General features: G+C 41.5%; 1 protein-coding gene across 1 annotated transcript in view; it reads right to left on the reverse strand.

Annotated features, from left to right (window-relative positions):
- LOC111143744 (forkhead box P1) overlaps positions 1–23,493 on the reverse strand; it is a 596,731-nt gene that overhangs the window by 201,005 nt on the left and 372,233 nt on the right. The window lies entirely within an intron of this gene.

Consider the following 23,493-nt stretch of genomic DNA (forward strand, 5'->3'; position numbering starts at 1 on the left):
AAAATCTTCCTGGTAGCGTTTATCACTCTAGTTCCCACTGCCATCACCCTCCCAAGCACAGCCAGCACGTTAGAAAATCTATCGATGCCACGGAAACAAGTTTAAAAGGGGGGGGGGGGGCTAGCCCATCTAATTGTGTTCTCTATACTCTTACACACAAGCAAACAGAAACTGAGAAGAAACAGTTTCTGGGTTAGAGAACTCTGAATGTATATAATATTGGCCTTCATAAAAACAATGTCCATGAATAACAGTTAAATTAGTAGACTGCTTCCAGAGTCTTTTTTTTTTCCAGGCACACCCACGGTATGTCTTTAACAGATCCTGGGTACTTCAATGAAAAACTGAGGTGCCAATGATTTGCAGGCTAAATTAATGTTAAATACTTCAAAGAACTGGACAAATAGGTCGCAGCAAAAATTTTATGAGTTCACTTCCTTCAAGGGAACTTGGAGAGCGGGCTTTTATTGCTGTGAATTCTAGTCACCCCTTGTACCCCTCAGCATCTGTTTGAAATACAGAGTAGACAATTGCTTTTTTGGCTGTGACTCAGGTGGTTGAAACACAGGACAAACAGACTACTGTATATAAGCTTTCCTCCAGCAATGAAAATTTTTATTAACTCTCCTGCATAGCAAACGTGGCGGCCGCTTAGTGCCCAATCTCCACAGCATTATCGAGGAATCTATTTACGAATGCTGGTGGCCAAACAAGGGGTGACCATGTTCAAATGTGTCTACTCTCTGTTTCCTCGCATTTCAGGAGAGGCAGGGGAAAACAACACCACCAGCAAAATCTTGCGTCTGTTCAGTTTATCATTCCGATGTGTAAAATTCCAAGTTAAATACTAAATATGAGCTTTCTACATAAATATGTCAGTCTTGCTGCAGAGGCCAACCAAAACAAACAAGTCCCACGGTGTGAGGCTGCAGAATTTTCATAGAAGCCATGCACTTGCCCGTTTTTAATCAGTTTTTCAAAATTTTCTCCCAAGACAACAGAAATGTTAGAAAGCAACCCACGGACAGGAGCGAGAAAGAGCTCTCTCCTCTTCACCATGGCGACTGGGGGGAGGATCAAGGGCCGAAGCCTGCCCGGCCAAACATGAGTCTGTCTGTAAAACTCTGCACGGAAGAGAGCTAAATTCCAGCCCCTCAGCCCAGCCCCCAAATTAAGAAACATATAGGCTGAGGCTAGAAATATGCAGGGATGTATCCCAAACGGAGCGAGCCGGATTTAAACGGTGGAAGGGTAGTGGACTCCGGAGCAGCAAAAAAAAAAAAAAAAAAAAACAAAAAAAAAAAACACCACACTTTGCTAGAAACGGCGCGTGCTACTAGACCAGAAGCTGCCTAATGCCCATCTCCAAAGACTAACCCACTTTATATAGAAAGTCTATTCACAAACTGGGAAATCGCTGTCATCAAAATCTTTTGGCCAAGACTACTTTGCGAGAGCGGACGTACTTTTTTAGAGACCTGTTCTGTGTTTCCTGCTAACAGATCTACTGCCCCTTTCTTTCTCGGAGTACAGCTTACTTTCTCCCTTCACTTGAAAACTCAGATACGCTTCATCTTAAAACAAACACCAAACTGCCTTTGAACTTCAAATTCACGCCCCTCACCCACCCTGGCCCATTGCACTTGAAATTATTTGCTTCCAAAATTATAAAGTAAAGGAAAAAGTAAGTGGTTGAGATGATTAGGGTAACAACTGTTTTTCTTCCTTAAACCAATTTACATAGCCTTTTTCCTAGCTGTCCCAAAATGCAGATTCTTCAAGGAATATTTCAGGCATTTAAACGGAAAGTGAACTCCCATGAATTTTGGCAAAAATAATGGAAACAAGGACTGAAACAAAAATATCCAATAAAACACTTTCTCTTTCCTGAAAGAGATGGAAAGGAAATAAAACACACCCTGAAAAGAAAATGATTTTATAAAACGTTACTAGGAATAGCCTTCACCAAATTCAAAGGGAGCGCCACTCTTTTTTGTGTGTGTGAAAAAAATCAAAACCTGTTTCCCAGAATGACTTTTCTAAAATCATCAGCACCTCACAAATTTTTTTTTGTTTTGAGAACATTAAACTCAATTAAAGCCTTCTTTAATAGTCAAAAAATTAAGAAAGGAGGACAATTCTGCCAAAGACCTTTTTAATCATTTCAAATTAAAAAACAAAAAACAAAAACTAAGTCACAGAAGACTAACCAGACATGTCAAAAGTGGTCATTTTTTTCTCTTAAGTATAAGGACTGTTTTAACTATACAAAAATCTCTATTGATGTTACTGGTGTACACCCTCCTTGGGAGAATTTCTTCAGACACAGAAGCTTCCTGACTTCGTGACAGGTTCTTCCGCCCACCTTGCCGTTCACGTGCCGTGTGCTCCAGAGGGGTAAACTCTGGCAGACGAAGAGGGGACACAGTGATTCCAGCCAAACAAAATAGGAAAGAAAAAATAAACAAAAACCAAAAGCAGCTCGGCTAGAGTGTCTACACATCACCCACCTCAGGCATGTGAGACAACCAGCAGGCCACACAGGAAGTCCTGAACCACTTGCGTGGTCTCTGGTGGACACCAAGGTGCCCTCAGTCCCTGGCCTGGGGGACCTGCTCTCGACAATTTGCATTTTCTAGGTATGGAGTGAGAAGCAGCATTGTCTTCAAGGAACTGTGTGGGGCTGGGAGCAGAGATACCCCGTTTGAGCAGCCCATGCCAGTCTCTCATGGAACAGCATGAAAATCCGGGACAACAGACCACTCGGCTTGCTTGACTTACACGATTAAGTTCCCCGAAAGGAGGACTCTGAGTTAGGACACTCCCTGCAGTCCAGAGACCCATAAAATCCCAGAAGTATTCATTTGAAAAACCTTTAGAAAGAGAGGCCAACACTCAGTTCCTCCTTCACTTGCCTCACTGCCACGTGGTCCCTAGTGTGTGGAGGGCAGTCTTCCAGGTCCCGGAGGGCACAGACACCAGAATCAAAGGCAGCCCTTGCCTTTAAGAAACTTCAAGTTTTATAGGAGGGTAAGACAAGCACGCAAGAGACAGAGTGACAAGTGCTGGGTAGGGGGCAGTTGGGGGGGGAAGCGGGCATCAAGGCACCACGAATCACGCATGCCACCTGGTGACATGTGTGATCGCCCCATCCCCCACACCCACACAGTTGCATTCTTTAAACTTTTCTTGAACCCTGTGCAATTAAACAAATTTGGCAACCCATGCTAATTTTGAAAGGCACTCCCTGGGAATTTAGTAAAAGTTTAAACAACTTGTTTACATGTGTTTGGCCCATCTGTTTAAACAAAAAGTTTATTTTAAGAGGAGCAAATCTTGGGTGCAAGCTCCTTTTGTGCTTGAGACCACTAGTGACCTCTTATCCAGCTCCGCTTCCCTAATCTGCATTCTCAATCTCTTCTGTAAACAAAACTCGAATAACAACGTTTTATGATAAATGTTGTACACCTCTAAGATGACAGCTGCAAAATAAACTCGACTTTTATAACCAGGAAGCGTTCTAAACATACAGAAAATGCTCTTTTTTTTTTTTTTAACACAGTTCCCTTCTAAGAAACCACACACAAAGAATTTTTTGTGCATTCGCGTGTGAATGTGTGTACGTGTGCGCCTCTCTCTCTCTCTCTCTCTCTCTCTCTATTCCCAGTGATCACTCTGAAATGTGTGCATTCCCATCCTGACCCAGTGTTTTCCAGCCCCATGATGCCCTCACTTTTGATTGTGGAGATGATGTTGAAGTGCACAGAGTATTTACTGATCTGGTTATCTTGTTCTGTGACAGGGAGAATCAATCAATCAAGGGGCCGCCTCTGCACTTAGATATTCCAGGCACATCTCCACACTTCAGGATACGAGATCACAGTGTTATCCAGCCAAATTTGATCAACAAATGCAGTTCCCCTGTGCCACAGCAATCTCCGATGAAGATGTTATTATGTGGAACTGAGCAAAGTGATAAAGACAGTAGAGCGGGGCTCAGAGAAGCCTGGCTGGACCTTACTGACAGCTTTTATATACTGAGGCGGCAATGTCCCCTTCTTCCAGGATTATAAAAGTTCCCTCATTTGAAGAAAATCACGCTGTCCATCCACGGGTGACCCCCCCCCCCCCACCGCAACACTGCATTTCCCCATCTCAAACTAAAAATCCTCAAGGAGGAAGCAATGTATATTCCGTGGAACACTGCAGGCAGAATCCTTTAATAAAGAGGATGGTATTTAAAGCACAGAGAACATTCATGTGAATTTGCACAGAGCTCTTGCGATTGTTGCTGTGACTGTTAATTGGTGTGAGCTAAAACAAAAACATGCTTTCATAATGTAATCGGGTGTTATAAATAATTCAATTAATACCACACCTAGGACATTCCATGTAAGGAGGTGTCGATACTTTGAGTGGATTAAAAAAAAAAAAAAAAAAAAGTCTGAAAGAATCTCTTATTGTGCCAATAGCTCTCACTTCACTATTGCCCTGCAGTTATTTTACATTATTTAATCCCAAATCCCATCTTTTGGATTCTACCTTCCTCTTGCATTTTAAATCTTTAATGGAAGCCTTTGGCGGTCCATGGGTACAATGATTAGATATCTGTAGAGAGAAATTGAAAAATTAATCATCGTTTCCATTTTATATTTTTGTACTACACCAAAAATTACTTACTTGTAGAGCTAACTTCTACACTCTTGCAATATGTTCCTTAACATTGCAAATGTGGAGAATGATTTCAGATAAAGTATGTCCAAACTGAGCCAGTAAACAGCCTTAAGTTATTCTTTGAGATTTGTATTCTGGGTTTTCGTCCAAATTCCATTTCGATTCATTTTAATTAAAATACACTTATTGGTAGAGGTTAGGTTACATGCGGCCTAAAATCAGGGCAAAAGTACCCAGGCTAATCACGGAATGATGTTAAGATTGTTTATTCCTCTTTTATGAATTTTCCTACTGAAATTACAGCATTTCACAACTCTGTGCAAAATGTGAAATGCTATCCACATGCAGTGTATTATAGAAACTGATACATGCATTGATCTAACCTCCCCCCTCCCCTAAACATCTCCTTAACCACAGGAACAAGAAGGGGGGGAAAAAAAAACAAAAACAAAACAAAAAACAAAACCAAAAAAAACCAAAAAACCACCTAAAGTCAGCTATCACATGACGAGTACCATCACACTGCTAAACCTATTAACTTTGTTTTCTTTTTTTCACTATTATTAAACTGGAAAGAAAAATTCAACTGGAAAATTGTGCCTTTTCGGTTCCCTTGTCATCATGTAATAAGTATGAGAAATATATGTGCGATGGCCAAATGGCCAGTAGACAAAACACCCACTCTAAGTGACGTACTGTTTTCCATACCACTCAGACAAAATCAAAACAACAGAACTGCTGCAAACAAAAACAAAATAACATTTCCCATCAGCATTCCAGACAGAGAAAATTTACAGGAAAAGAAGCTGGGAAAAGAACCAGAATGAAATAACTTGCTCATACCTCCACTCTCGGTAGAGCTATTTCTTCAGACAAACAGCACTTACTTTAACACCGAAATGTTTAACAATTGATAAAATGTTTGCCAGGGTTAGAAGACTTTTTTTTTCTTTTTCGGGCAAACATTTGCACTGTTTAAAGTGATGAAGTGTGTCTACAGGACCGAGGGGGCTACTTTTTTTTTTTTTAAACAGGGGGAGACTTATGTTAAGGAAAAAAAAAAAACACACAAAAAAACTTAGGTTGTAGAAACATCCAGAGGCAAGTGTGTCATTTAGTTGGTTCTCCTTTCACTGAGAAATACAGAAGTGTTTCCTGGTCCAGCTAAGCCCGCCTGGCAGGAGGATGTAAAACTCCCTTGAAAAAGTGAAGACGATCTCCTTTTATAGCTGAGTCACATGTGTGTGACTTGATTAAAGGTGCTGGCTCCCTGGAAGTCACGGGAACAGGGCTGCGTCTGGAAACTGGCTCATAAACTGAGGCACGGCAGTGACTACCAACAGCTGTATTTGACGATCCCATCGAGTGAGTGTGCAGTGTCTCTATCACGGGGGATTCTTGTCAGCTGCTCTCTCGCTAACACAATTCCTGTGTTTTGCCCAGCAGTAAATGGACGCCTCTGCCCCAGCGTCGTCTAAACAACTCCGTTAACATTTGCCCCCGAGCGTCTCTCTCTTTGTCCAGTCCCTGTCTTCTAACAGATGTCATCCAAGCCTAATCAAGCATAAAATGGTCATAAATATTTCTTTCTGGTAGATTTCACATTCGCATTTCATGCAGGGACATGATATTTTTCTGCTACCTCCAGGGAGAGCCTAATGCAAAAACCAGTTACTTACATTCTAGCCTCATGTTTCTTTAGTAAAATGCAGAACATGTTCTCCGTTCAAAGACATAAAAAGGCGTAAGACTTTATCTTCGGTCTTTTGTTTAACTGCACCTTTTTTCTTCTCTCCCCCCCCAAAATGCATCTTCATTTTACAGTTTACACTTATGCATTACAAATGTTCCTTTGTGCGTGGGAAAATATAAAACAAGATCTAAAATGAGACCATGTCTACCATATTTCAATAACTTCAGGTTTTCAACATTAGACTCCTTAATTACTGGCAGAAAGAGATTTTTTGCTCAGATACCTAATTCAAATAACAAGCTATTTAGAAAGTAGATGAGATAAGAGGAGGGCTCTTCTATTTTCGTTCGTTTTATGCACAATTTTGCAACCTTCTTCATCAAATTTAGTTAAAACAATGGGATGAATCCAACGTACAAATTTAAGGTTCATGCCAATTTGCCAGTTGAAAAAGGGAAAGATAATCATGAGATAGGCCCCGTCTCTGACACTTAAAACTTTGATCAAGCAGGGGAAACTACTCCAGATAATTAAGCTGCCTCCTTAATGAGGGAAGAATTGGTAATCAGCATAATCATATTTGTCTTCAGCAAACTTAGTAAATAATGAGTCTTCATCTAAAATAAAACTATCCTAATAATACTTTTGAGGCCATATGTCTGTGTTTCTCTTCCCTTTTGTCAAAACAGCAACCTTATTCTGCTATTTAAAGGACGCCACAAAACACATAGCAATATAGATCACAACAATGACGCTCCCCCCCCCCACCCTTCCCTTCGCTGAGCCTAATATTTGATTACTGCTAGTCAAATCAAGCTTTCAGGCAAATAATCTCCATTTTTAAAGTTAATGAGATATGGTCATGTCGACAACAGCTTGCAGAAACTTTTAATTTTAATTCCTGCAGGCTGTGCTGGCCTCTTTTACAGCAACTACTGTATGAATGAGTCAAATTTGCCAACATGGCTTATGTAGACAAGTGCACACTAATTAAAAATACCCACTGGTATCATAATTTAAATACCATGAAAATAAACTGTGAAAGTCGCTCGGATCCAGGCTCATGGTTGCCTTAGACCGCATTTCCTCTGACTATAGGATGTTTTATTGCTGGCGTGTTCTTAGCTGAAAACCATTCTGCATCTTTGAGGAATTTGGGACTTTGATGTAATTATACAATTTGTGTTAATATTTGTTTCACATAAGCTGTTAAGCAGGCCTCCCGGAACGACCACTAATTGAGAAAACCATATTGCTGAGGCAAGCGACAAATTTATCCTCTCGAAGTGGGGTCCATCGACAACTTCGCCTGGGCCCATGGGGACTCCTCTTCTCTCTCTAAGCTCGGGCCACGATGAAACACAAGTAAAACCCTCGTTCTGTCCTTCTTTCTCTTCTTTGATTCCTCTGAAGTTTTCATTCTTCTTAATATTTGGATTTTAAGTGCTTTTCTCCCGAACAAGGCAGGTAGGACAGGCTTCTTTCCCTCCATCTAATCCCTAAATGCTGGTATAATTTCATCCACCCATCCATCCATTCATACACACACACGCACGTGCACACACACACACACACACACACACACACACTTACTTTTAAAATTTAGATAATTTTTTTCAAGAGAATCCCAAGTCCGCCTTTGCTGGGATAAAAGCACATTTCACACAGGGTAAAATCTTGGCACCTCAAGGGTTAAAGCTATTTGAGGGGTTAAATATGCAATTACCTCTGACTAAAACCAGAGAGACATATAGATAAATAGAAGAAATGAAGTCCCCAGGTTCCCTTCAGAAGCCTTCATCGCATTACCACCAGACAGAAACTCTTTAAGTACCATTTTCAGATGTTAAATCATTGTTCGCACTGCACATATTCTCACTCCTCCTGGGGGAATGACATCTGAAGAGAGCGTGCTAACAAATGCAATGCTGTAAACAGGCATTTCTCCTCTTGTCGTGAGTACCTTTGTATCCCCGCTCCCGGCTCTGTCAGCCAGGCCTTCGCTCTGCTTTCAAGTTAAAGGACTGAATGAACGGCATCGTCTATTACCCAGAGTGTGCGTGGAGATTATAAATAAGAAATAAAAGTGACTTTCAGTACACCGCTTTTGCATTAGCAAGTTGCCTTCTCTCTTACCTCCTCTGTCCTTCATACCTTACAACCAACCATCTATTGGAAACCTGCGTTTCGGGGTTTCGTTCAGAGGGTGACCCAGGCTGGACAATGTGTTAGCTGAGATGTGGAAAGTTGTCCTGGCACGCGCAGGGCTGGGGTCTGGGCCATGGCTCCGAAGCCCCCCTTCTCCCCTTCGTAACCCTGATCTTACAGATGTCCTTCAGGACGAGGGGCTGCTGATAGGACTGGCTCTTCATTTACATTTTTCTGTTGACAAACAGAGTCCATGAATATTAATTATTCTGAAGTTTATTTGCAGAAAAGGCACTTTCTAATCCTTATCAATTATTTATTGAAAATCTCCCCCACCTAATAATCTCATTAACATTATTATACTAAGGCCAACAGCAAATATTCCTTTGATAAGTAACAACCCAACCCGTTATTCTTCCTGCCAACTCTCCTGTAGCCTCCTCTGCTTAATCATGGACAACCCGGCCTTTGTTTTCAAAGGAAGCTCTACCTTAGTCCTCCATTTTTTATTTATTTATTTATTTTTAAATAGAAGAAAACTCACATACAGGGCCTTTTGTTTAAAAACTGAAAGTTTCTGATACATGAGAAAAAAAATTAAAATTAAACAGTGGGAAAATACACATATGCCTGCTTTTTAAATCCCCGTGGGTTACATGTAGAATTACTAAATGGAAAACCCCAGGGCCCCACACCCCACAGTCATGGAGCATGAGCGCCCCAAGGGAACGCATGATGTCTGGGAACACATGAGGGTCTACAAGAACATGATGCAAATGAAAACCACATCTCAATAATGAAGACACCTTCCACTTACATAATGTTTCGCTGCTTACAAAGCATTCTGACCTTTAATACCTCATTTACTTCCCCAAATGCCCTTCTCAGGTAGGCAGGACAGTCATTATTAACTTGATCTTACCCATAAACAAACCGAGAGTAAGGGACTGCCTGAGGTCACAGAGTTACCAGATGGCAGGGCATGGAGAACCGTCCACAAGGTTTGCACCCCAAAGCATTCACTGATTCTGTTTTCAAACCCAGGATTTCCTCTAACTTTCTTCTTCCTTTTTGACTCACTGTTGGCGTTTTAAAAGACATGCCTGCTTGCAATTTCATGTTTTAACGATCGGGAGTGCCTACTGGCGACTGTGAGGGACTGCACTTGCCCAAAATCACCAAAGCACTGAATATGTAAAACAGAGCCTAATTTCTAATTTAATCAGAAATTAATGAGAAAAGAAACAGCATGCAATTTTAGAAGCAGAAGGAACCTTTGAAATGAACTGGTTTCCAGAGGCTCAGAGAGGCAGGGACTTGCTACAAATCACAGCAAGACTCCAACCCAGCCTGGCTGGTAACCTGCCCCAGTGTTCGAGGGTCTCATCTGCAGAGCCCCTGCATTCTCCAAACTTGAGAGGTCACTCCTTTCCTTCTTTTGATCCAGGGGTCAGCCTTTTTTTTTTTTTTCCCCTACCATGGAAGGAGTTTCTCCTCCTTTGCCTAAGAACATGATTCACTGTCCCTAACGATTTGCCCAAACTTAAGATGGTTTTACAGGAATAATCAGCCAGGAAGGCACTTCCACTTCACCCTCTCAACCCCAAAGTCTGCATCCTGCCTTTTCTTCACCCCCAGCACCCACCCAACCTGACTTATTTAACACTGAAGATCTTTTGACATAACACACCAGCTATTATCCTATGAGTACGTTCCACCCAGGAGATGGACAAAGCCTGACTCCACGCCAAGATGCTACACGGTCCAGGTGGAAGGTCACTGAAAGGCAAGGTGACCGTGGGATGCAGGTGGTAACGGGCCAGTTCATCATGACGAGGAACGTCCAGGAAGGATTTACAGAGTTTACCTCTGGCAAGTCTCATAACAATGAGATGTGAAGATGAAGTCTGAAGTCACCTTATGAGGGACTGTGGCCGTATTTTGGGAAGTCTCAACTTCTTTCCTAACAGCATTCAAGAAAATGTGGGCTTACGGGATAAACAAAGTAAATGAGGCTTTAAGGAATAGGAATTGGGAAACAAATCATGGTAGGAAGGATAAAACCATTTTTTTTTTCTTCTTAAAAAGGAAGTGAAAAAACAGTGATCAGTCTTAAGGCATGGTATGACTACCAGAGGAACTTTACCACCTGCTACACAGAACAATTTCCCTGGGCCATCATCTCTGCATCTTCTCTGGGCCAGCAAATACTGCCAGTGGACCAAATCCAGCCCACTACCTGTTTCTGTAAATAAAGTTTTATTGGAACACAGCCATGTCCATTTACATATTATCTACAGCTCCTTTAACGGAGAGCATGTGTGACAGAGACAGCCTCCAAAGCCAACAAAATTTAACACTGCAAGTAAATCTTAATGTAAAATTGGCCAATCCCTGCTCCAAAAGGAAAACAGTGAAGAACAATAACCACTTCCCAATAATCATTAATCAAATTTGAAAATGGATGTACAGGCAGGTACACACACGCGCGCGTGCGCACGTGCGCACAGTCACCCACCCAGCTGTACTCTATGAGCTGAACATGGCTCTTGATGATATTGGGAACCACGGGAATGAAGTCTCTGATTTCATCTATCCTGACAGATCATGGAAGGGCCCACGTCATACTACACAAGACTGTTTCTAAACATATCGGGGGCATCCATGCAAAAGCAAATCAAAGGACAAAGCCTTTATTTTGTCTGAGCTTAGTTTCTTCATCCATAAAATGTGAGGCTGGATTCATCTAAGGAATTTAAAAAATTCTAGGACTATAGAGAGAAAGAAAAAAGAAAAGTGAACACACACTATAGATTTGGGGTAGGGAGTGGAGGGCGAAGGAGAATGGAGGACACAGGAGTGAGAACAGGCACAATCAAGAGAGAATAGGTAAGTCCGTGCTGGAGGGATGACATGAAGTCACTTTCATCGTTCCTACAGGAGGCAGAGATTCGGAAAGAGTTTAGCACCTACAGGGAGCAGTAGAAGGAATGCTCTACTTAACACATTACAATGAGCTAACAGAGAGATCAAGGTTCTAGGAATCCTTCCGGAGAGGAGGTGAGAGTCCACGAGGAGAGTGGGCAGAATGGGTCCTACTCCAGACTTACAAATAGTTAGAGGAGCAAACACCCGAGCCACCTGGAAATAGGCATAAACTTCTGCTCCTTGTACTGCTGGAGCTGTACTGCTGGGAAGGGATAGAGCCCAGTGTTCTTCCCCAGCCCATGTGTTTCTTTCTTGCAATGACAGCACAGACGTGGCCATGGTGACACCTTTGAAGAACTGAGTTCCCTTCCCTCTCAAACCCTTTGGCAACCCCAAAGTGGGAGATTTCCAAATTATGACTTTCCTTTCAATAAAACTGCTTCAGCCCACTCTACCGTTCTTGCCAAAAGCAGACCTGTTTTTAAAGGTGACAGAGAGAGAAAGACAGATGAAGAAGGATCCACGGTGGCCTGGCATCTGGGCTTTTGTATGGATTCAGAACAGTGACCAACAAGCAAGTTAGCTGATTTAATCATGTTTGTTAAAGCAAGGACTGGGCATTATCGGCCGTCCTTCCAGAATAAGCCACACAAGTTATGACAATTTCCCAAACTGGAAACAAACATATGCTTGCTGCTGGGGAAATGTACATAGTTTGATTTGTAGGTTATGAATCTTTAAAACTCCTACCATAAGTCCTATCGCACATCCTTTGTGAGTACTATCTTTTATTTATTGGGCTAAGCAATTGTTCCTTGTTGACTGGAGTAGTGCTGGATGTTAGCAAAGCAGGTGAGCCACGGAAACATTAACACAAAATACCATTCGGGGAGCAGAGGATATTGTGTCAACAGAGCTAATCACTCTTGAAGCAAAATAATCCACTCTTTTAGATATTAAAACAACGAAAACAACTGTGGTGACTTCAAAAGGACTAACTCATTCATCAGTGAAGCTGAGTGAATAATTTCCTCAAGAAACACAAGGTACCAAAAATATTTTATCCAAATACATTTTTGGAGGTTGGGAAAAGGGTTGAGCCTGTCATGTAATACTAAGAAAACACAGAAGGTATTTCCCCCAGCTCGTCAGTCTGTGACAGCTGTTTGGGGCACCTGGAGAAAGTTTGCAAGTTTTTGGTCTTCCGGCCACATGTACCCAAACACAAGAGCCATAAAGAGAAAATGTATCCGACCCAAAATGGCTGCTTTTAGGTTGTCCATAAAACTGACGGCAGCCATCACAGCTTGCAGTGGACTGCGCACAGACTTACTAATAAACCTAGATTTCCCAGGTCTTAAAAGCCAACACTTCCATGCCTCATGAAGGAGAGAGCGATCTGAGACACAGTCCACGTCAGAGGCAGGGTTCAGATGTGCCGGAACCCCACACGCGGGCTACATTGCCCGCCGCACCCCCATAAACCTCACCACAAGCACGGCCAAAGTCTGTCGTTTCTGGAGGGACCCCAGAGGTTTTCCAATCAGTGTGTTTCAGAAACAGAAGGAAAGATGTTAACCTCTGCCTGCACGTGCCAGGCTTGGGTTGGCTCGTGAGAAGGATGCAGGCAACAGGGGTGAGGCGGGACCCTCCTTCGGAAACGAAGAAACGAATGCGAGCATCAGGGCACGTCTGCTTACGGGGAGGAGGGGGGCACCCGAAGAAAGGAAGAAGGGCTCCCTGCAAAAACGGGAGAAGGCGAGAACGGAAACGCTCTATCTAGAGGAATATTTGGCATGTTCATACTGGACTCAGCAAGAAAAGATGGGTTGAAAGGAGAGAGAGACCTGCACGAGATAGCATTTGAGGGTGTTCGCTGTAGGGAATGGAGGCCAAGGAAAATGGGAGTGATCCAGGTAGCAGGACCCGGTTTCCCAGCGCAATGAACACAAGGGAAGAAGCTGGTAGGTGAGGATGAGAAGCTCAGGTGGTGGGACCGGGCAGATGTGGCTTCGAAGCTGGGATTGTCCGTAAGCTGTGTGAACTTGGGCAGCCAAGGAGGTCTCTTCCTGTGAGGGGTAGGAATTTTAAGAGTACTTAGCTCACAGTACTAAGTACTTTGTGCATATGAGAACAAATTGTGCTAATATAGTATGAAGTCCCAAGCTGGAGGAAAGGAACCTTCAAGAGCTTTCAAGTTCTACTGTCGATATTCCCACTACTTCTCCCGCCATTACTATTCCTGATGTGAGTACACTCGACTCTCGAACAACACAGGTTTGAACTGCACTCGTCTACTTTCACTGGACTTTCTTCCCAATATAATACAGTAAAGTCCTGTACGTGTATTTTCTCTTCCTCGTCATTTTCTTAATAACATTTTCTTTTCTCTAGCTAACTTTACTGTGAGAATTCAGTATGTGATTCATATAACATGTAAGATATGTGTTAACTAACCTACTACTTATGTTACCGGTAACACTTCTGGTCAACAGTTGGCTATAAAGTACCTAAGTTTTGGTGGGCAAGTCAAAAGTTCTACATAAATTTGTAACTCTGCAAGGGCTGGGTGCCCCTAATCCCCATGGTATTTAAGGATCAACTATAATTTCAAACCAAGAAAAATGTGTGACAAAAGGGATGTTGACGATTTTTGATAAAAAGAAGAAATGCATTTATTTATTGAAAATGGGTGAGCTATCATCAAACCATGTTGAAAATTTCCTCCTAAAATTAATTTTTAAGCAATGTGCCCAAATCCTGAATTAGCTGGCAAATCTGGGAGAAAGTGAAGAGGGGGGAGGGAAGTTAGGAAAATAGCATTAATTAGACCATAAACTCTGAAATGTGAAACTAAGAACATGTATTTTCCCCTAAAGCCATAAACACTAAATATAAAATTAAGATGAAAAAGTGAACCATCACATATGAAACTGAGCCCTAACTATTCCCACTGATAACATTACTGCTAGCTATTTCTTTTAACTATAAAGTTCCACAGTGGGTATGGGAATATGTAAAAATGTGAAGGAATGACTTAAATCAAAAGAGAGAGAGAGAGAGAGAGAAAAGATAAAGAAAAAAAAAATAGCAAAAGGCTAGTGGGTCATCAAAATGTCCACAGTTGGCACCTCTGTAAACAGAGACTGTGGGCAGGCAGTGTAGTTTCTTCTTCTTTCTCTGCTTTCCTAGACACATCTTCTAATTTTGTTACAATGAACATGTAATTAATTGTGCAGTAGAAAATCTGAAATTATTTGGTATTCCATTTTCAATTGAAAACATCTGAATTACACCCAAGCCTTCTCCCCAGAGCCAACACTGAGGATTTCACTCTCGGCTCTGGTACACGGGGTATCTCATAGGCACTGGCAGAGCTAAGTGACTGTCTCGGCACCTCTTCCAGCACTTTCAGCAACCATTCCCTAATTGTGCCACAGTCACTCTGCCAATATTTTATGGGAGTTTCACAAAATGCACCTATAGCTAGTTAGACTCACAAAGGAGAGGACCTCCTAAAATTCTGGCTTAAAAAAACAAAACAAAACAAAAAAAGGCACCTTTCCCCAACCCCGTTCTTAATTCTTCAGAAACTTCCCCAGCTTTCCAGAAATAGGACGGGCCACGGGAATCAAATATTATCTCAGATTGGAACCTAACAAGGGGACTCACCAGACAACAGCCTAGCGAAGCTATTGGTTAGACGTGGTGTGTAATTATTTGCTATCCTGGTTCTAGGTACTAATCCCATAGAAATTACAGAAGGAGGGCAGCAAGGAGCCCTGAGACATAAAAATCATTTTCATGTGTAAAAACTCAGATATTAAAAAAGAAAATGCAGGCACAAGAATTTAGCCAGAAGAAAAAAAAAAAAAAACAGACATGCCAATAAAAAAAGCTGCTTCTTAAAATTTGGCTGGCAGTGTCCTTCCCCTCCCCAATGGATACTCTTAGTAAAGAAAACATGGTAGGTTTTTTCTCCCTTGCCTGTATTTGATTTCCAATTAAAATTAAATATAAACTGAAACGCCACCTGGATTTTAGCAAAATCCAATCCCCGCCCTCCACCGCTCCTTTTTCTTAAAAGAAGAACCTGGGCTTACATATACAAACATTTCACTAAATGACCCATGGCAAATTGCGTAATGCCAGTAAAAGTTGTGTTTTTTAAGTTATGAGCCCCAAAGATTTTATCTGAAATAAAACCCTGATTCAATTCAGATTCTGGAGGCAAACTGTGTCCTTAGCTCTGCCTCTAAATTTAAAACATTTGTGGTGGGGCCCCTTCAGTAATGTTGCTAGTAGGTATGGAGGAGAAATTCTGTATTTATTAAGATATATGTTTTCTTTTCTAAAATGGTAAATTGGGGCACTAATTGCCTACAAGAACTGATTCTCTGCAGTCTTCCTACAGAGGTCAGTTTCTAAATGAAGAGTGTGATTGTCAAACAGGACTGTGCCCTTATTTCAATTAATTATCTCAATGAGGGAAGACACAGGAACTCTGGAATTCATGGATGAGGGCTCTCCTTGGAGGTCTCTAACATGCATTTCTACACTGCTCTAAGGTGATCACATTTGAATATAAAAGGGGGTGACCTCTGTTAAAGAATGGAACAGCCCTGAGAAACCAGTTGGTTCCCTCCTGGCCTCTGACTTTGGGTCCCTAAGATTTCAGCCCCGCCTTTTCCCTATCTTTAAAACGTGCTGAGCGAACAAAATACTGTCAAAAGCACTATTATTTTAAAGGCTTGAGGAGTGTGCCAAGGCCTAAGATCTATTATTCAATGTATTTGTCACATAACTGGGCTCTAGAAGTTATCTCTACTGCCCCATTTTATAGACAAAAAAAGTAAGGCTCAGAGAGATGGGCAAAACTCACTTTACTTCATCCATTCAGTAAGTACTAGAGGTGGGTTTTTGAACTCTTGTCAGTAGGAGTCCAAGATGTCTCAAATGAAATGTTTCTCCTGCATTTTCTAGTCCTTGAGGCAGTGAGATCAGTCTACAGGGGAAACAGCGTGCACTGACTAAGCAGCTGAGGACATCCGTGCATGACTGTCGGTACCATGCTGGATGACATCCACAAGACAGGGAACAGGCTGGCACCGCTCACGTGCTTTCAGGTGCCCTGCCCTTTTACGTGGTTATTGACGTGGGATGCTCCAACTGGCAGCAGAGAATGAGTGAAACACAACAGAAATGCAAATTCTGGGATGTCCGGGTGGCTCAGTGGGTTAAAGCCTCTGCCTTCGGCTCAGGTCATGATCCCAGGGTCCTGGGGTCGAGCCCCACATGGGGCTCTCTGCTCAGTGGGGAGCCTGCTTCCCCCTCTCTCCCTGCCTGCCTCTTTGCCTACTTATGCTCTCTGTCTGTCAAATAAATGAATAAAATCTTTTTAAAAAATGCAAATTTTTGGACCTCACCCCAGATTTACAGAATAAAGTACTCTGGGGGTGGGTATAGCCATAGGTTTTAAGATGCCCTCCAGAGGATTCCAATACATGTATAAGTCTGAGAACGACCACAGAATACCATACAACCTCTTGGTAAAAGTGGACTCCTGAATCAAATGGTATGACGGTCTTAAGCCTCCTGACACTCAATGCCATCCTGCTCCCAGAACGGGCTGTACACTGACTTACACTCTCATCAACCACGGAAGGGAGCGCCAGTGGTGTATGTATCATTTACTATAACCTTTGCTGATTTAATCAAAGATCTTTCAAGTAGTCTGTGAAGCTGGTGATTGTGTTCGAACAGATACAAAAAGGCTCTTCGAACCCATGCAGAGTGCTTTATATGACCTTACTTTCCAGAGTTTTCTTCGGAGCTGGCATTTATAGTGCTACATCTAAGATATCCAAGAACAAATTCCAGGGACACATTGGTAAGCATTTAGAGCCAGAAGAGGAAACCTTTTCCAAATTAAAGATAGGTTACTAATATACTTAACATTAATTAAACACAGAAAAATCTAGGAACATTTGTCAAAACACTGAACCAGCAAGCAAATCTAATTAACATGCAGTATGGACTGCATAGTGTTTTAATTGGGGGCTAGGGGGTTGGGGCACAATGCACATGAAACTCATTGCAAAATTACACAAACACACACACACACACACACACACACACACACACACACACACACTTCTCAGAGCAAAAGATGCTGGGGTTTCATCAGATTCACAAAAGAGGAACCATAAACCTGCAAAATGTATGCATGATGAAATTAAAGACAGGGCCTGTGCCAGGGAAACCCTCCTACCAGGAAGACTAAAGAAATGTTCACGAATTGTGAGATCTCATGATAAGTCATCGGGTAACAAGCTTAAAACCAGAAACAAATAAGAAGGTAAGAAAACAAAGAAGAAACCGCAGAGGACAGAAAATAAAAGGCTTTGGGCTTCTAGGAAAGACACCTCATAAATAGCTAGATTGAAGAAATACCTCCAAATCTGACAACCATTTTAAAATTAGGCCTTAGAATTTCAGTGGTTCTAGCTCTATGGCAAACAGAGGTGAATTAGCTAAAACCCAATATAAAAGGACGTAAAATATGGACACCACTGACCAAATGACCAGCCTTGTCAGTCTCCATCTAATCTCTGGAGATTGAACACTCGACATAGGCAACCGTCTGTGTAAACAGATAGGCCCCACACCATTTCCTGGAGACCAACAAACTCAGATGATGGCGTGCAGCACAGAAAGACTTCTACTTACCATTACCCTCCAGTTGTTCCACAGTGGAAATCCCCCTTGCTCATCCCAAAATTAAAAATGGCGAAGTGGCAAAGATACACTTCTTAGGCACGTAGGTTATAAACCTCACCCATCCAGCTCAGCATACACCTTCCATCCCCTCTCTCCTGATTGAAAGGGTTAAATTAAATCAGCTGGTGTACATGTGCTGAGTTACTGTTTCCTCAGTTATACCAAGGTCTTCAAAAATCCCACCAGCATAGACACAAATAAACTCTCTTCTCTGGGTTACTGAAGATGTATTGCCTAAGTCACTCATCTGTTAATGACTCATACCCCTATCTTCCACAGCTTGTCTTCATTTTGCTTTGAGATTTTTATTGATATTTAATGCATATGTTTATGTTTTGTTCCACTATGATTCGATTCGAAGTTTTCTGAATTCAGGGAGATGTTAAGGGTATTTCTTCATATCTTCTTGCCAACCATGGGACGGTGAACCTAAGATACGCATGTTTTGATGTTCATTTTCTTTGGTAAGAGAACCATAAGGAAGAACGTCCGCTCTTTGAGTGACTCAGTGTCCAATCTCCATTTCCTTAGTGGGCTGGCTGATTATTCCTCTCACCACCAATAATGCCAGAACATTTAATTTGTGAAATGCATTCAATTAAATGATTAGAAAGTGACTCTGCAGATAGGATAAAACTAACAAGTGACTTTACCCCTCTGGAAAATGTAAGACAAAAAGACTTAAACTCTGATACATGTATTTCTTGAGGGATAATCTAGGGAAAAAAAAAAATAAGGAATGATCCCTCAGTTCTGTCACTTTCTATAAAGAATAGTAGGTTCTAGAAGGCCAGCCTTGCCACATCTGCCCTTCACTAAAAATTTGTTCTGGAAAGGACCAGGTAAGAAGTATTTTCGGCTCTGTGAGCTGTATGTTCTCTGCTGCAACAATGCACCTCTGCTGTGGTAGGAGGAAGGTACCTCTAGACAATGGCCAACAAGGAGGATGGTGGTGTTTCAATAAAATCTTTTTTCCCCCCAGTCCAAGAAGGGAATCTATTAACTCACAGAATTCAAGGAAGTGCTGAGTAAACACATCACAGAAAAGGCAGGTAAGAACTGAACGGCAAGAACAAGTAGATCCAGAAGCTCCAATTTTGCCAGTCTTCCCCCCACCCCCTGCTCTTGACTCTAACTCTTTCTTTCTTCTTACTTGAGATCCTTAAATGATTAGATCTACCTCACTGGGTCATTATGAGAATTAGATGAGATAACATGTTGCAAAGAAATAAAATATCACAGTACTCAATACATGTCAATAAAAACCTTCTTAAAAAAAAAAAAAAAATAGGTGGCAGGCTTAGTTCCCCAATCCCTCATATAGTCTGCAGGTTTAACACCGTGCATTGTACCTAGAACCTGCCCTGTCAGGGGACTGCACAAATGGCTGAGACAAGTTTAAAATATTTCAGGAATATAATCGTCACAATTCCGATTGCGAATATCACATCCTCAGCTTACGCATGATGCTTTCCCCTCCGTAAACACAGTAATGATACAGTCTTTACGTAGATATACACAGCACACATACATAATACACAGCACCAACTTTGAGCTGGGAAGACAGGTGTACAGCCAATGAGATAATCAGAGTGTCATAATAAAAAAATGCACATAAAGGCATTTTCACTGACTACTTTTGGATGGTGAATGCCTATTGAGTTGAAATGGAAATATCATGAGTAGGACAAAAAAAATGAGGCAAGGTAAGCAATATTATCACAGTATTATTTATCATACACATTAGGATCAAAAATAGTCAGGAAAGAACGAGCATTGTCATTCTCTCCCAGTCTTTAACCTTGTAAAAGGTTGTTGAGTTCATAGGGAAGATAACAAGAGTTAATACAAAAGGCTATAAAAATGGAACTGTGTCTTACCATGCAACCTTGAAAAATTAATACTTAATAATTATAATAATAAAAGGCCACTCTTGCCCTGTTTTAGGATGTTACATATTATTTTATTAAATTTTTCCAAAACTCTTTCTTCCTTTGGCTCTGAGACACATGGCTCTGCTATTGAAAAGCAAAAGACATTTTACGCACAATTTTCCCTCCACTAGAAAGAGGTATATTGTGCCCTTCAGTGAACATAAAATTGATATTATCATCTCTTAGTTTATATCTCACTACTTAACCTTCAGATTAAAAGTTATTGGATTTGAATGACTAAGAAGACATCATGTCACCTTCCCTTCAACGTGGAGACAGGGGAGTTCGGGATGAGAGAAGGCACAGTGATAAAAACACGGATTTTGGATCAGCTGACACTTTGCCTCTTTTGACAGGCAACCGTGATCCTGAAAATTCCTTGTGCTTGTGTGGATGATAAATTGTGTGACAAAGGGTCTACTTTCAGAAACTTTGCTGAAGATGAATCTGCGTCAGGAAGTTAATTTTATTTAGAGTACAGTCGAAAAGGAGCAGTCTTAAAACAGGGATGAAAGAGTTAATTCAAGGAGAACTTTAGGGCTACCACATTAAAAAACAAAAACAAAAACAAAAAACTACCTCTCTCATGCAGAAGATACTGGAAAATGTTCTATCTGAAGGGATTAAAGGGAAAAGAGCTGGTTTCCCTCCATCTGCCTCTATGCAGGGCTCAACTTAAACACACAGACAAGGCCTTGACATCCCTAAGCAGTTTAATCTATACCTCGGTCAATGAGTCTGCCAATAGTACCACTGTTTAATAATTACACATCGTATTTCCAACAAAAGAAACACAACATACAGCCCCTTTCACCCTAAAAAACAAATTCATTCTAAGAAGCTTGTGTCAATATGAAACAGACTTTATCAAAGATCTAACTTCGTCGTTTTGTTCTCTAATAGAGATTAAGTCCATTCCATGATCAATAGGAACACAAGGCAGTTTATCAGCATTTCCCATGTGACTTTTGAAAGACAGACTCACTAGTAACTGGCAAAGCCTAAAGGGAAAATATTTGATAATTTTAATCTGAATAAACATATACAATCAAGAGTGAGTTTTCATGATGTAAGAGGATGTCGATTTTAAAAAAGGACTTTTCCAAAGTAAGTCCGTTCCTTATTTACAACTTAAGTTTGTGCTTGTGCACAATTTGTGTTTGTCCAATAACTGACCTGTGGCAGGGAAGAAGGGAGTGTGGGTTCTCCTCCTGATGATGCCCTTCTCTTCTGTTCCATAATTCCAGCACTTTGCCAGTCACTCAGATGGGAAATGCTGACCCATCACCCTTGCTAACTCCCACCCCTTGATGTTTTCACAGGTCCTACTTCAAGAGGCTCTGCTGATTTTCCAATACTCCCCTCAACACTCTTGTGACCACCACCCTCCTTTCTCTTCCTACTTCATTCATTCACAGAGGTGGTCAAAGAACTGCGCTGTGTCAGGGACTGTGCTGTGTGCTAGGGAACATGAGGGAATGAGAAAGGGCCATCCCAGCTGATATGGGTCCTACCGCTCACCAAGGTGTTCAAACACAGAAGAAAGGCAGAGAGCAAGGCGGTAAAGGTGGTCAGCAAAACCAAGGCCTCAACCCAATGAAGCGAGAGTCAGCAGCCCATTACTGAATTCGGGACCTACCGCAGGGCCTTGTCACTGCTATTAATCTTTCAAAAATCTCTTTCCTTCTAAGCCTGGTCAGCTCCAACCTTATAATTTATCCTCAGTACTTCTCCTCCTGAATGGCCTTTCTTCTCTGACTAGAAACCTTCCCTGGCTTAGAAACCCAAGCCTCCAACAAGCTGAACCTCCAACAAGCTGAACCCAGGTAACCTTCGAACCACCTTCCCACTGCTCCTATCCTTGCTCTCCAGGCTTTTCGGGCTCTAGTCAAATAAACTCGGAATTAATTACTCTACCATGCACATCTCCTTACACACAGGCAGCTTTGCACCACAAAGTCTCCGTTCCATGAAAGAATATACAACAAATGAATGAGCGCATTTCAAGAACTCCAAAGCAAAGAAACAAAGTTAATACATAGTTTCCAGTGTAGCACATTTATTAGCTCACTTGGAACAAAGCTGAGGCCAGACCAGTATGTGAAATTCTCTTCACCACATTTTCTTGCGGGAGGGAAAAGAAAAAAAAAAAAAAAAAGTGGTTGTATTTCTCTGAACCAAATCAAACACAGTATTTAGCAAAGGGCCTCTGGAATGTTACAAGTAACACTTCATAATTACAATAGATTGGAGTTCAAAGACCAAGTGATGAAAAGAAACTTTCTAATACGGGGTTCAATTCCCTATATAAACTTCCCTTCTGTGGCCCCATCTACCACTCGCATTTATATTGCCATTCTACTTTGTCATAAAAGCAGTCACCTTGTAACCCTTTTTATCAAGTAATCTATGCACTACCTAAAAGTACACTCAGCTCCATCAGGCGAGCTGTATAGGTTTCATTACACAAACAGACCAATTCTGCGCGCTCAGCACTACTTGTCAATAAACGCACGCAGTTGCAAAACAGCAAAGTAGGCTCCTTGCCTTCGGAGACCAGAGAGGGGACCGCCAGTTTTGCAAAACAAACTCCCTGCAATCAGTGAGGCTAATCTGTCAACAAATTACCATTAAAGTCACACCTCCTGAAAGTTCAAAAAGAGATTTCTGATTAGACAAGCGAGAGGGGGTATTTTTTATTATTATTATTATTATTATTACCTCACAGGTCAGGGCTTAAAATTGCCTTCGCAAAGTAGGGATGCTTTGGCTTAAAGTTGAAGGTAGGCTTCACGCATGGTGAAACGTGGCACCTAGCTTTCTATATATTTGGCTCTTTCTCTGTTGTCGTTTCTCATGCCATCTCACTTTTCAACAGAGAAATTAATGACACACAACTGTTTAGTAATCAGACCTTGAAAGGATTTCATATAAGGCTCACATCACAGGTTACCTAAATCTCTGACAATATTTTGATGACAGGGAGGTCCAAACTCCCAGAGTAAAGAACTTTAGCACTCAGGGTGAAGTGTGCCTTTTCCACCTTTTCCTGAAAGAGTCACAAAAGGAATGGAGAAAAAGTGGGAGTCTGTTATTGTTATGGCTGCTTTTTCTCTATTTGTCACAACTATCCAAATCCCTCTCTTACTTTTATCTCAATTTGTTTGCATGGTTTTCGCTAATGTTTTTGGGGACACCGGTTCCTACTACAAATTTTTGATCATCAATAGCTTCTATATTCGAACTCTGCCTTGTGTTCAAAAAGAATCTAACTTGGTACAGTGAGTCCTTAAAAATTATAGTTTGAGGTTTTTACCCACCACTGAAGGAAGGTGC

The sequence above is a fragment of the Enhydra lutris genome, unplaced genomic scaffold (assembly GCF_002288905.1).
Source record: "Enhydra lutris kenyoni isolate GAN:26980312 unplaced genomic scaffold, ASM228890v2 scaffoldscaffold10, whole genome shotgun sequence".
NCBI lineage: Eukaryota > Metazoa > Chordata > Mammalia > Carnivora > Mustelidae > Enhydra > Enhydra lutris.